Source organism: Strix aluco, chromosome 3, assembly GCF_031877795.1.
Source record: "Strix aluco isolate bStrAlu1 chromosome 3, bStrAlu1.hap1, whole genome shotgun sequence".
Lineage (NCBI taxonomy): Eukaryota > Metazoa > Chordata > Aves > Strigiformes > Strigidae > Strix > Strix aluco.
In genome coordinates this window covers 7694097-7705926 of record NC_133933.1, presented here as the reverse complement: position 1 = coordinate 7705926, position 11830 = coordinate 7694097, and positions in this window count along the sequence as shown.

Below are 11830 nucleotides of genomic sequence, written 5' to 3'. Positions count from 1 at the left end.
CTAAAACTCTTCAGCTGCTGGTTGATGGGCCACTAAAACTACAGGCATAGCCTCAGAGAGGTTCAACCTGGACTTTATAACTGATAAGAGGGAAAGAAGATTAATAGGAGTGTTATGGGATACTCAAGGGGGAATTGTGGGACTACACAAAAAATGTTAAGGAAATCTCCCTGACTTATATACACTTAAATATGAATATATCACCATGAACAACACTAACTATAAAAGGGTGTGTCTGATCAAAGATGCCTTGTAGATGCTTGTGCCATCAGTAACATCATATATGTGTAGGAATTACTACATATTTACAGCCACAGTGACTCTGGCCCACCCTCTGATTTGATTGAGTTCTGCTTCAGAAGCAGCTAATAAAGAGAAAGGGAATAGGATCTGCTGGTGTGGGCGTGCTGCTCATTTCAAGTGCATCAAGCTATGGCCTCTGCAGTGGGGGAACAGAAAAAGCTTGCAATTACCCAAAAAGCGGTGCTGTTTTATGCATACTGGAAAGGGCAAGGCGAAGATCCCATAAAACCCAGCAATTGCTGTAGCAGATTGAATGCTGAACAGTTTTGCTTTTTGCAAGGACAGGGGATGGTTGGAGGGGCAGGTCGCTCCCAAGTAATAGCAAGATGTGACTGCCCTAGATGTAGCTCTTCCCACTTTACACAGCCCTCCAACACTATATCACTGTGCTTTGGCCCCCAGTGAGTGCAAAACACAGCTTGGTCTTGTGCTGTAAAATGTCACCAGGGGTGGCTTTCGGTGCAGCCACCAGATGTGTACAGGGTACTTCGGATACTTTGAATGGGAAAAACATATTAAAAATGACATCTCATGGCACTCACGGGCTGGTTTAGGCTGCAGGCTAATAGAAAGGGCACCAGCTCTTCCACAGAGTGTACAAAAACAGCTGCAAGATATGAAAGATTCCTCATATTGATGTGTAAATATTATTCTACATGCACAAGGATAATATTTTCCTTTGTCTTTGCAGAAAACCACAAGCTAAACCTTGGCATGCCTTGGCATTACCTTACTGTCTGGTGCAGAACAGGAAACCTTGCTCCTGGTAAAGGCAATGGTAGGTTTTGAATACTTTTGTTTTCTTTCTTTTTTTTTTTCTCAATTTTTGGTTTTAAGGACCCTGTGCTGGAATTGCTGCTTGTGTTGGTAAAACTTCTTCATGTTAACACTGTGCTTTGGCCTGAGGCAATTCTCACAGAAAACAGCCTTGTGGCTAATAAAGTGATCTGCAGAGTATATTTGTGCACTATTTAAACAAAAAGCAGGACTGTAAGCTGCCTATTTTTCCTGCTGAAGAGGTGGCCTGCGCAGAGTAAGCCGGGTGGCTGCCACCCACACTGTGATGACCCGAAGCATTGAGCGGGAACACAGCTTTGTGCAATGTTCACACAGATGATTTCTTCCTGGAACTTGGGGGTGCCAGTGGCTACACTCTTACTGCCAAAACATGGTCACTTGTCCGTTTCCTTGTTTCACCCCTTACAGGGTAAAATATTACTGCATTCTGATGAACCTGAGAGCTAACTGGGACAGCGTGTACAAAATCTCTGTGTACATTCAGGCACACGTTTGCCATCCTGGAGCTAGATTCATTTGCGTTGTTTGATGTTACCTTGCAACAAGATAGACATAAACTGAGAGTTGAGCATAGCTGTGGGCAGCTAGCTTTTTGTGCACAATTGGAGTAATAATTTAGAGTAATTTCTTTTGGTATTTTGTTATGTTGGGTATTTAACATTTGTAAGCCATTTAAAATGAAAAGACACATAGAGGGGAGTTTGTTATAAACATGGCTCAAGATGCCATTTAGGATAATTGTGATGCTCCAGCCCTGCACAAACCTTTCACAGGGAGGAGATTAAAAAAACTTTATTAAAACAGGAAATGTCCACAGCAAAGACCAACATTAGATGACTGCAGGAAGCAACATAAAAATCACTTCTTCCAAAACTCACTCTTTTGTGAACACGCAGCCTCCACCCTGGTGTAATTTTGCTTGAAGCGCTGGGTACTGAACTAAAGAGAAGCCATTTAAGGGAAAACAGGTATGAACTGTCGATTATATATGAAAATCAGAGTTCATTACTTAATGTCTTAATGCTTTGATACTGTAGGGAATGCTTCAAGATCAGGGAGTGGCTGGGAAATAAGCGGTCTCTGAGTTTATTGGGACATAAGTTTCTTTTTCTAAATAGATATACTATACTGAAAAACAGTGTCCTGCAAGGGAGTAACTGGCTATGGTGTATATTAGGACTTTGGTTTTTGATAGGCTGTGGTTTGGCCCTTCATGTTATCACTTGGAAGTCTGAAATTCACTCTCAGAACTGCAAGACCTTTATCTAAGTGAAACATGATGGAATAACATTTCAGCCACTAATCTTTAATTGGTGTTACAAGCTCATTTAGATACAAAGCTAAGGGAAAATTTTTAGTGCAGTTTTTCGGTTTTGCAAAACCTCTTAACAGTGCCAGGAGCATGGGAGATGGGTCGCAGAAAATGCCAGTGAAACTCCCACTAATATTTGCTACTTGATTTTTATATGCACCTTATGGAAAATTGGTCTTAAGTTTTCACATTTTTCTAATTTCCAGATAGAGTGGGGGTGGGGTGGGGGAAGCTTTGCAGTGATAGAAGGGATGAGATCATGAAATGGAGCAGTTCAGTTCAATCTGGTCCCTGTTATTTTTGGAACTTTCAGTGAAGCCATTAAATAAATTACATGAGACACTGGAAGGAAAGTTGTACATCAGCACCTGATTCCTAATGATTTGTGAGATTTACAGTAAAACACTACCAATGCCAATAAATTGTGTCCTGTCTGAAGATGGTGGCCATATCTTTATATAAATTATTTTACAGCAAGAAGTAATTTTTTTACATAAAATGGATTGTACATGCAAACCAAATAGAAACACTGAGTGAAAAAAGGAGCAGAATTCAGGAAATGGGGTTATAGTTTGTGGGTAAGGTTTGGCAAGTTACAGCATTGCAGTGGATGTGGCAATAGCAAAGCTGATCAAACTTAAGTGCTGCAAAAATACATGTGAGATGTTGCAAACAAACCCAGCAAGCCCAGCCCTGAGCTTAGAAGGAGGTCGAGTTTCAGAGAGAAAAAGATGGGGTCAAAACAGAAATTGTGGGGTTTTAGAGCAAAGAGCACATGGATGAGGTGGAGGGGATATGCTAAAAATAAGTGATGACAAAAGGATAAATTGGTCCAGACACTGCAAGGCAACTGGGAACATGTAACTTGGGTGCAGTCTGTTTGGATGCGAAGCAGGAGCTGGAAGATAAGGGAAATGCAGATAAGAAGTGACATGAAGTGTTCCCCTCCCTTGCTCCCAAGGACAACAGGAGTACAACAGTGGCAGCTGGGACCAGGAGTCAGTGAGAGGAGCAGCATGGGCATCTGCAAACGCCAGCGCTGCCAGGCCAGGTCCTTCCCCAGGGAGCTGTAACCAGTGGTGGCTGTGGCCAAGGAGTGCAACGGCAAGAGCTGTACCAGTGCCTGAGAGCCACCAGAAGGTTTAAAGGCTGCTTTTCCCGTTATCTCCCTCAACTACGTTTTCTCTCCACAACAGCGAGAATTCATATTTTCCTGGCAGATCCTAATTCCTTGACTCAACCTGCCAAGTGTCAGAGGGAATTTGTGGTATCGTGGAGAAAATGGGAATAATCCTGAAATGCATCGCCTCATGGGGTACTTGCTTGTCCTTTCTTCCGGCTGGCACTGGGGATCCCTCTGTCCCTAATATACCTCCTTTAAATCATAAATGATTTCATGGTAACAGCTGCTTTCTATATTTGTATTAGGGGGTCACAAAATAATACCATGTTTGGGGAATCTGGCAGTGACCCCAGAGTGATTCTACATGACTAAAGTTGGAGAATTTGCCTCGAGCGTTTAGGAAATCTCTAAATGTTGATGCAATGAATTCAGAGTAAATTATAACTCGTTTCCTTTTGTCAGGTACTAGAGACTCTGATTCTGTCATGGTTCAGGGTGCAGTTATTTCATGTGCTTCAAGAAGTCAGACCGGTCAAAACACTAACCTGAGACTGAAACTTTGCTCTGTGAGAAATACTTGGTGTTCAGGCAGAGTCAGTACAGGAGGCTATTGAGTAATCCCGCAGTGAATGCCGAGTGACAGTTTTTATGCTTTGGAAAGCGAAGACCATGGCATTAGGAGTGTTGCTTCATGGGATGGTGCCTCAAAGTTCAGCACGTCTGCTTTGCTTCAAGGGTTGCTAGCGACGAGGGCAGACAGGACAGTATGGCTCTTCCAAAACAAGGCCTCTTCTTGCTGGAGATCTTGGCACTGCTTCCCTGTTCCTCCATTACAGCCTGTGTCATATATTTAATCCGCAGGATCCTGATGTTTTGGCTTTTTTTCACTGCCACCCCCAGAGGACTGAGGATCACTGTTGTAGTCTCTGCTCAAATTCAGTGCCAATCCCTCTGGCATTAATTCAAGAGGCAACTGGTCCCTCACCAGCTGCAAACAGCCATAAATTGACCCTAGAGTTTATTTGCATAATGATCTGATCCATTTTGTGCTGAAAAGATAGTAACAGCCTTTTTGGACGATAATGGCCTGTGTGAGCCTTTCTGTGCACCTTATTAACTTTATAAAGACACGCAGCAGATGATGTTCAGTGTTTGTAGCCTCAAGCTGGATGGTTTGTTATGACACAAGTAGTTTTTGTTTTAACAGATTGGATATTTTTTTATGTTCTGGAAGATCTATGATTAGCAAGTATTCACAGAGCAATCTAATTGGGGAAACAAATCAGTGGAGCAGTGATTTGAGTGTGTTTTCACAACATGAGAGGCACCTTGATAAGCCCAATTAGACAAATACTTGTATTATAATAGTCTACATTTGTTCACATCTCTGATCTTGTAGGGAAGGCAACCCTTTTTATTATTATAATTATTTTCTTAAAGAAATAGTCTTTGTCTTTTCATCTGTCTTGGGGATCTCAAAAAAGAAAGAAAACTACAATGTTCCACACTGCTGAGAGGATTTTTCCTGATTCTGACTGAGTTCACTTCAGAAGCTTGATCTGACTGACAGCCACCTCAGACTGCTGCTTATTGCTGTTGGTATTTAGATGCAGTCAAGACTGGAGGCTTGAAGACAGCCAAAGGTACCAACAAGGAAATCTCCAATGACTCAGGCCACAGCAGCACTGGTGAAAAGCAGGTTACTTAAAAGGCTAATTAGGACATGCCCTTGAAGAGGTATTTTCTAGCACTGTTCTGAAGCTGGAGACAGATGAATGTATGCACTTCATAGTACAAGTGCTACTCCTAAGTTATCCAACAAATGTTTTGTTTGCCAAGTACAGTGGCTTTAAAGTGCATTTTAGTGAGAGAGGCAGTGAGGTATTTACATAGATGATTCATAACAGGCTGTACTAAGACCAAAAAAATATATATATATACTGAAGTGGCCATTTATTCATGAGATGAACAGGCAGCAATCATCAAGCAGGGTGATGAAGTACCTCCTGGCCATGTTGGCTCTTTCTCATCCTGCCTCCAAATACCTGCACAGCTCAGAAGCAAGCGCAATGATGCATTCAAGGAGTGCCCCCCGCTCTGTGTTGCAGAAGAGTGATGATAGCTTTGTGGAGCAGCACAGAGCAGCTGCGGGTGGGAGGTACAGAGGTGAAATTCCACGTTCAGGTCTATTTGTGCTGTGCCTCTTTGTGAGGACTTATGAACCCACAGGGTGGTCTCTTTCTTTTCATGCTTCTGTGTGCATGCTTGGGAGTTCCTCAAAAGCTATAACCCAGGGATTCAGCTGCCAGAAAGACCTTATAACCTGTTGGGAGGAAGGAGTGGCCAGAGAGCCTGAGAAACACTTAGTGTCTCCAGGAACTTGCTCTTCAAATACTGAGAGACCGGTCAAGCAAGGACTGTCTTTATTCCCCCAAAATCTGAAGTAGCCACCCAAGCCCTTCATGGCAAACTGCTCCCATCAGGAACCAGTTGGGAAACAGTCTGGGAGTAAACAGGACTCTCATTCTTACTGAAGTACCTGTGAATGCCAGTGATTAATGCTGCACCCATGGCCAACTTCTCCCTGGTGTAGGCGATCAGAGAGATGAATGGGAGACTTTGTCTTTATAACATTGAAAACCTTGGATTATGGTGATAACTGATGTTTTCCCCAATATGCATCAACCTTATTTCTTTCTATATTTGTAGCCTGCATGTCCTCTAACCATCTTATGCCTCAGCAACAATAACAAGCTGATTGCTGTATCGTTGCAACCAATGTCAATGGCAGTGAACAGATGTGTTGTTGCTTCAACAATAGCAGAGGTTTCATTTCTGAAAAATATTATTTAGGCCTTTTATTCCATTCACAGACATTATCTTTTTGTTTTCTGAACTTTTAGTGAGGAAGAGCTAACAAAGTGCTTTATAATGTTTTTGGTTTAATGGGATTCATGACAAGCAGGACTGAAAAGCAATACAGAGAGGCAGATTATTTTGGTTTTAGCTCTCACTTACTCAAAATTTCTTAATTTATCTTTCTACATGTCTTGCATGCTATATCGTATCACCTTTCATTTTTGGTGAAATCAGGGAAAGAGTAGAAGAAAACACTACCCATGTGCCTGGTGTGGGTTTTTTAAAACTTTTCTTGGTTTGATCAGTTTTGTTGCAATTGGTGAATTCTGTTTCCTGTCCCCAAGACACAAACCTCTGGGTTATTTATTTCTCCCTCTCTTAAGTTTCAGTCTGTTGCTAGACCACCTTTGACAGATGTGAGAGGCTGACTGATTGTTCAGAAAGACAGTGCAGGCTTTTAAAATTGCTTCTTGAATTAGAAGCTGTCTGGTTCACTCTCATGACGCTGCACTGAAGATGTGATCCAGTAGAAATCAGTCCTGCTCAATACCTTTCACTATATATTTGCTACTGGAGAGAATTCAAACACCTTATCTAGTTTTATTAACTTCCAGAAACTGAAGGCAGGGTTTTAGCAGTTCTCTGCTAAATATTCAAGGAAGGGCGAGGAGAAAAATCAATGGTATGTGTTTAAAATTTGCAGTCTTCTCTGTGCTGAGTGTGTGTAATGCTTCATTTCATTTTGGGGCATCACAATGAGACATCGCTGAGAAGATGTGTTTGACAGTTACTCCCTGAAGTGAGTAAACACCCTCCCTCCTGCATGGATGATGATAGGAAAAAGTCATCACTTGCCAGCTGTTTGGGTTCAGACCATGGGTTCCTGATCAGGAAAAAGCAAGAATGGCTGCTGGCACCGGGGACAGGGAAGGAATGCTGTGTGCACTCTGGTGCTGCTGGGGAGGGAAGGGACCACTGTCCGGCCTCCATCTCACTCCTTTTATTGGTCCATGGGGGCAGGAAGGGCTTATCAGCTCTGAATACTGGTCTAACCTGGGTGGCAGGTGACTGGTAGCTGTAAGGGCCAGAGACAGCTTTTCAGATTTGCATGTGCTGGAATGTGTGTGGCTTGTGGTCCTACTCCTCCTCCTCTGTGAAGGTGGCTGAAGGCAACCATCTGTCTTTAACAAGACCCTCACACTTGAGCCACCCCTGGGGCAGGAAAGGAGCAGGGATTCAAGCCATCCTTCTCCCCTCTCCCCAGTCTGCTGGAGGCTCCTGGCCCCATTGGCCAAGCTGGACCTCCCACCACCGTCAATGTTGAGATGCCACCAGCTCTACCTCTGCATCACTGTTACTAGCACTCCCCAAACAGCCAGGTTGGCATATGCAGACAGCTGTCATATACCAGCCCAAAATTTAAGTTTATCCTTTTGGACACTTTTCAGGCTCTTCTCGTCTCCCTTCCCCAAAATCCACTGCTTCATTCAGGGTATTTTTTCCATCAGAGATTGTATATCTGCTCTGGCTCCTGTTTTCCTTGTTCTGTCTGTTACAGGAATTCAGATTATCACCTACATGGCTCAAGTGGAGTCCAGATTCAGTTCAACTGCCTTTACACTTTCTTTTTTTTTTCTCCCCCATAGGAAATCAAACAAACACCCTATCAGAAAACAAAGCTTCCTACTCTATTTTTCCTGGGTGGAAGGAAAGGCCATATGGTTTATGAAGCATGCTATGTCTTTTCTTTCGTTGTATTATGAACTCTTCAGGGAGAAAACAATATTTTTCTCTCTTCTATACTGTGAAGTATATTACTGGCCCCATCAAAACTGTGTATCAATTACAATGTTTTTCCCCAGAAAAAAGAAAATGGGAAAAACCTTAAGATTGCCTGGGAAAATTTGGGCTGAAATATTTTGTTCCTAAGAGATGTTCTGAAAAACAAGAATTATTCAAACGAGTTGTTTGTTTTGAAGTACCAAGAAAATAGTCACAGTGTTTTACTTAAAGTTTTCTGAATCAACATCTTAACAAACTAATGTTATTTCTACAAAGATAAAATAAGTATTTCAGTTTTCAGCAGTTTCAGGATGAAAAATTGCAGACATATCAGAGTATTTCAAAATTGTTCTGTTCTTCCAAATAAGCAATATTATTAAATAATGAGGTATATGGATAAGGACCATCCTGTGCCCCCAGTCAGGGGATGCTGAATGCTGAAAGGAGCTTTATCTGCAATTTTTCTTATTTTCTTCAGTTCCACTTTTTCCCAGGAGTCTGAGGTCTAAACCAACTGTCATCTTTCAGAAGTCTCATTTCTTTTTGATATATTGTCCTTTGCCGCTTTGTGCATCATTCAGAAAGGGAAACAAAAACCCCCAAGTGATTAGATTAAAAAGAAAGTAGGAAATGAAAAACAAAATCCTGAAAATTTACCCCATTTTTATCTCTGATCCTTTGACTGAAAAGGGTGTTTTTCAGAGTGGTGTATCTTCTGGTTGGTAGCCAAAATGAAGGCAAAAACCCTCTCAGCTTAACTCGGTAGAGCTTGTCTGCCTAACTGCAATTGGGAAACTTACTACTACAGACTTACCAGTACAAAACAAACCAAAAATTTACTGCCATTTTAGTTTTGTTTGTGGCTGCTAATAAAAGATTGATGATGTCGTTTTATTTAATCCAATTTCTCATATCACACCTAGCTCTCTAAAGAGCACAGCCTAACACCAGCCGTGTGCAGTAGATCTTCTGCTGACCTGTTTTCACAGTAGGAGCTTAGCAAAGGATCTGTCCCAGGACTGCTGTTACTTTGGGGAATTTATCTGAGCCAGTTTGGGGGGGGGGGGTTAGGATGGACGGATGACACCTGTCCTGAGCAATGCAGCAGATACACCCTTTTAGAGCAGTGCATTCACCACTGCTGGGGGATGGATCTCGATCCCAGCAGTGTTTGGTCCTGTTGTGCAAAAGCAACAGCTTGCTGCAGCACACCTACCATCGCTATAAGGACACAACCCAGCTTGTTTCATACTGCAGAGGGAACTCTCTGTAGAAATCACTGGTGTTACTTATTTCGGGAACTGGTGCATATGGTACTGAACCTCCAACCCACAGCCTACTCCTGCTGTAGGACTACAGCCCTCTGGTGGTACCTGATCACATATTCTGTGAAGAGCTGCATAACATTATAGCTAAAACTCAAGGAGTAGGAATATCTCTGGGAGAAAAGCCCAAAAAGCAGGGTGCAGGTTAACATCCAGCTGTCATGAACAGCAGGGAATTCACCAACCGGAGAATAATTTCTGAAGCAAATAAAAAGATTGCATGCCAGGGGCATTTAAGAGTATGGATCTCTCAGGATTGGGAGAGACCCCAGAAACCATTGCTGGAGCACTAAGAGGCCAGTAAGGACCCGCCCTGTAGGGTCCTGACAGTCATCAGTAAACTCTTCTCCTTCCTCATGTAGGATGAACAAAATATTCTTCAGTTCTGGGCAATGTTTTCTTAGTCTGATCTTTAAAGAGCTTCTTCAGTGACACAGATTTTGCAATCTTTTATTTCCTGTGCTTCATTAGAGGAACGGTTAGATCATAGTCTAACTCATAATTCATTCATATCTTTCATTATATTCATATCTTACATTGTACAGTTTAAACTCATTATTTCTTGTCCTATTCACTATGGACATGGAAAAGAAAAAAAACCAAACCTTTTTTCAGTGTGCTGGACTCTTTCATATTTGAATATACGTCTCTGAGTCTTCCTTAAAGCTAATCAGCACAGATGCTTTTCATCTTCCTCATTGGTCATATTCACAAAGAAGTTCTGCTTTGAAAGTCTTCACAGCAGCTCTTTGCAGCCGTGTGACGTGACATCCTTGGACATGGCATTTGAGCGTCAGTTCTCAAAATGGATGATAATCTCAATTTCCATCTAATGAGACTTTGCCATGAAATGCTCGTGACACATCTTGTTAGCACACCTGCTCTCAAGTTTTGTTTTGGACTACAGGAACAGGAAAGTCTGGACTATAGCATCAGGCTCTGAATAAAGCAAAATAACTTGAAAAGGCAGCAATAGTGAACTGAGTGCCTCAGCTGGACTTCACTAGTAGATCCCCACCATTACCTGTGATCATTTCATAGCAGTTGAGTAGACATACCAGCAAGCTGTCGTATTATTTCTGAGAAAATACTGAGCTGGAGGATTCATTTGAAAACCCTGAGCAGGCTGCCTGTGGGGATCTGTTTCGACTCTTACTCTTTCTTGACCCACTGATGTTGAAAGGGTTTCCTCATGAGGAGAGGAGCAGAGCTCAAAGTCCCCTGGGTAAGGAGGGCACTGGAGCTCCAGAGCTGCCCCACAGCCATGGCCTGCACAATCTGGCAGACCACAGCTAGGGCTGAGCCTGTTCTTAGCAGAAAGATAAGGTTTCATTTGGGTTGTTTTTTTAAATTTGTTTTGATTTAGCATGAAGAACTTGTGTTGGCTTAGCCAAGCAGTAAGGACTGCAAGCAGGTTGATGGCACTGCCAAAATATATTCATATTATGCATAGGGGATATAGCCAAATTAGTCTGTGAAGGAGTTTATAGCAATACAAGCAATTAGAGGAGAAACAAACCACCCAGGGGATTTACTGAGCTGTGCAGCAGTAGGCAAACACCCATCCTGGGATGGTGATGATGTATCACATAGAGCATTTAAGCTGCAAAGAGCCAGGCCTTTAGATTTTGTTCTTGGAAGAACAAGTCACACGTAATCTGGGGACAAAGAGGGAAAGATACAAATTGTTTCTTTATGTTTTTTTCTTATTTATACTGCAGGCATTAGATGGAAAAGATTGCATATTTTGTATAGAATTGGTTTTGTGTATACACTCACTGATTTAAATCTAAAAAGCTTCCAAGCAGCAGTTTGCCAGGCACTTCATTAATGTGTGTATACATAACCTTTCAGCCTTGAGCCATCTCTAAATAGAAAACAGTGTGCAGGATCCCTTTGTAAGAAATTCACCTTAGTGGTCCATTAGATGAGCCAAATAATTCAGTGTGTAACAGGAGCAGATTGATATTTCTGTGGTGTTTTTGATGCTCTCTGTTTGAAAAGAAAAATAACACTTGCAATCTTGGCCAAACTGCTTTTCCTTTCAGGCTGTCTCATTCTAGTTTGCTGCATTTGAGTGTTCACGAGCTGTCTGGAGGCCAGGGTGTCTCCCCAAGCCATCTGACTAAAAGTCAGAGCCTCCATCACAGAAGGTCACTAACACAGAGCCTGAGTGGTGTAAGCTTGCTTGGGCCCAGTAAAGCAGTGTCTATAGCAAGTCAGCAGAAGAGACAGCCCAGGGTGAGATCTTGGAACTAGGAATCCCACCTTAGAGAAATGCACGTAATAGCAAAACAGACTATAGCATATAGAAATACATGCTAGAGC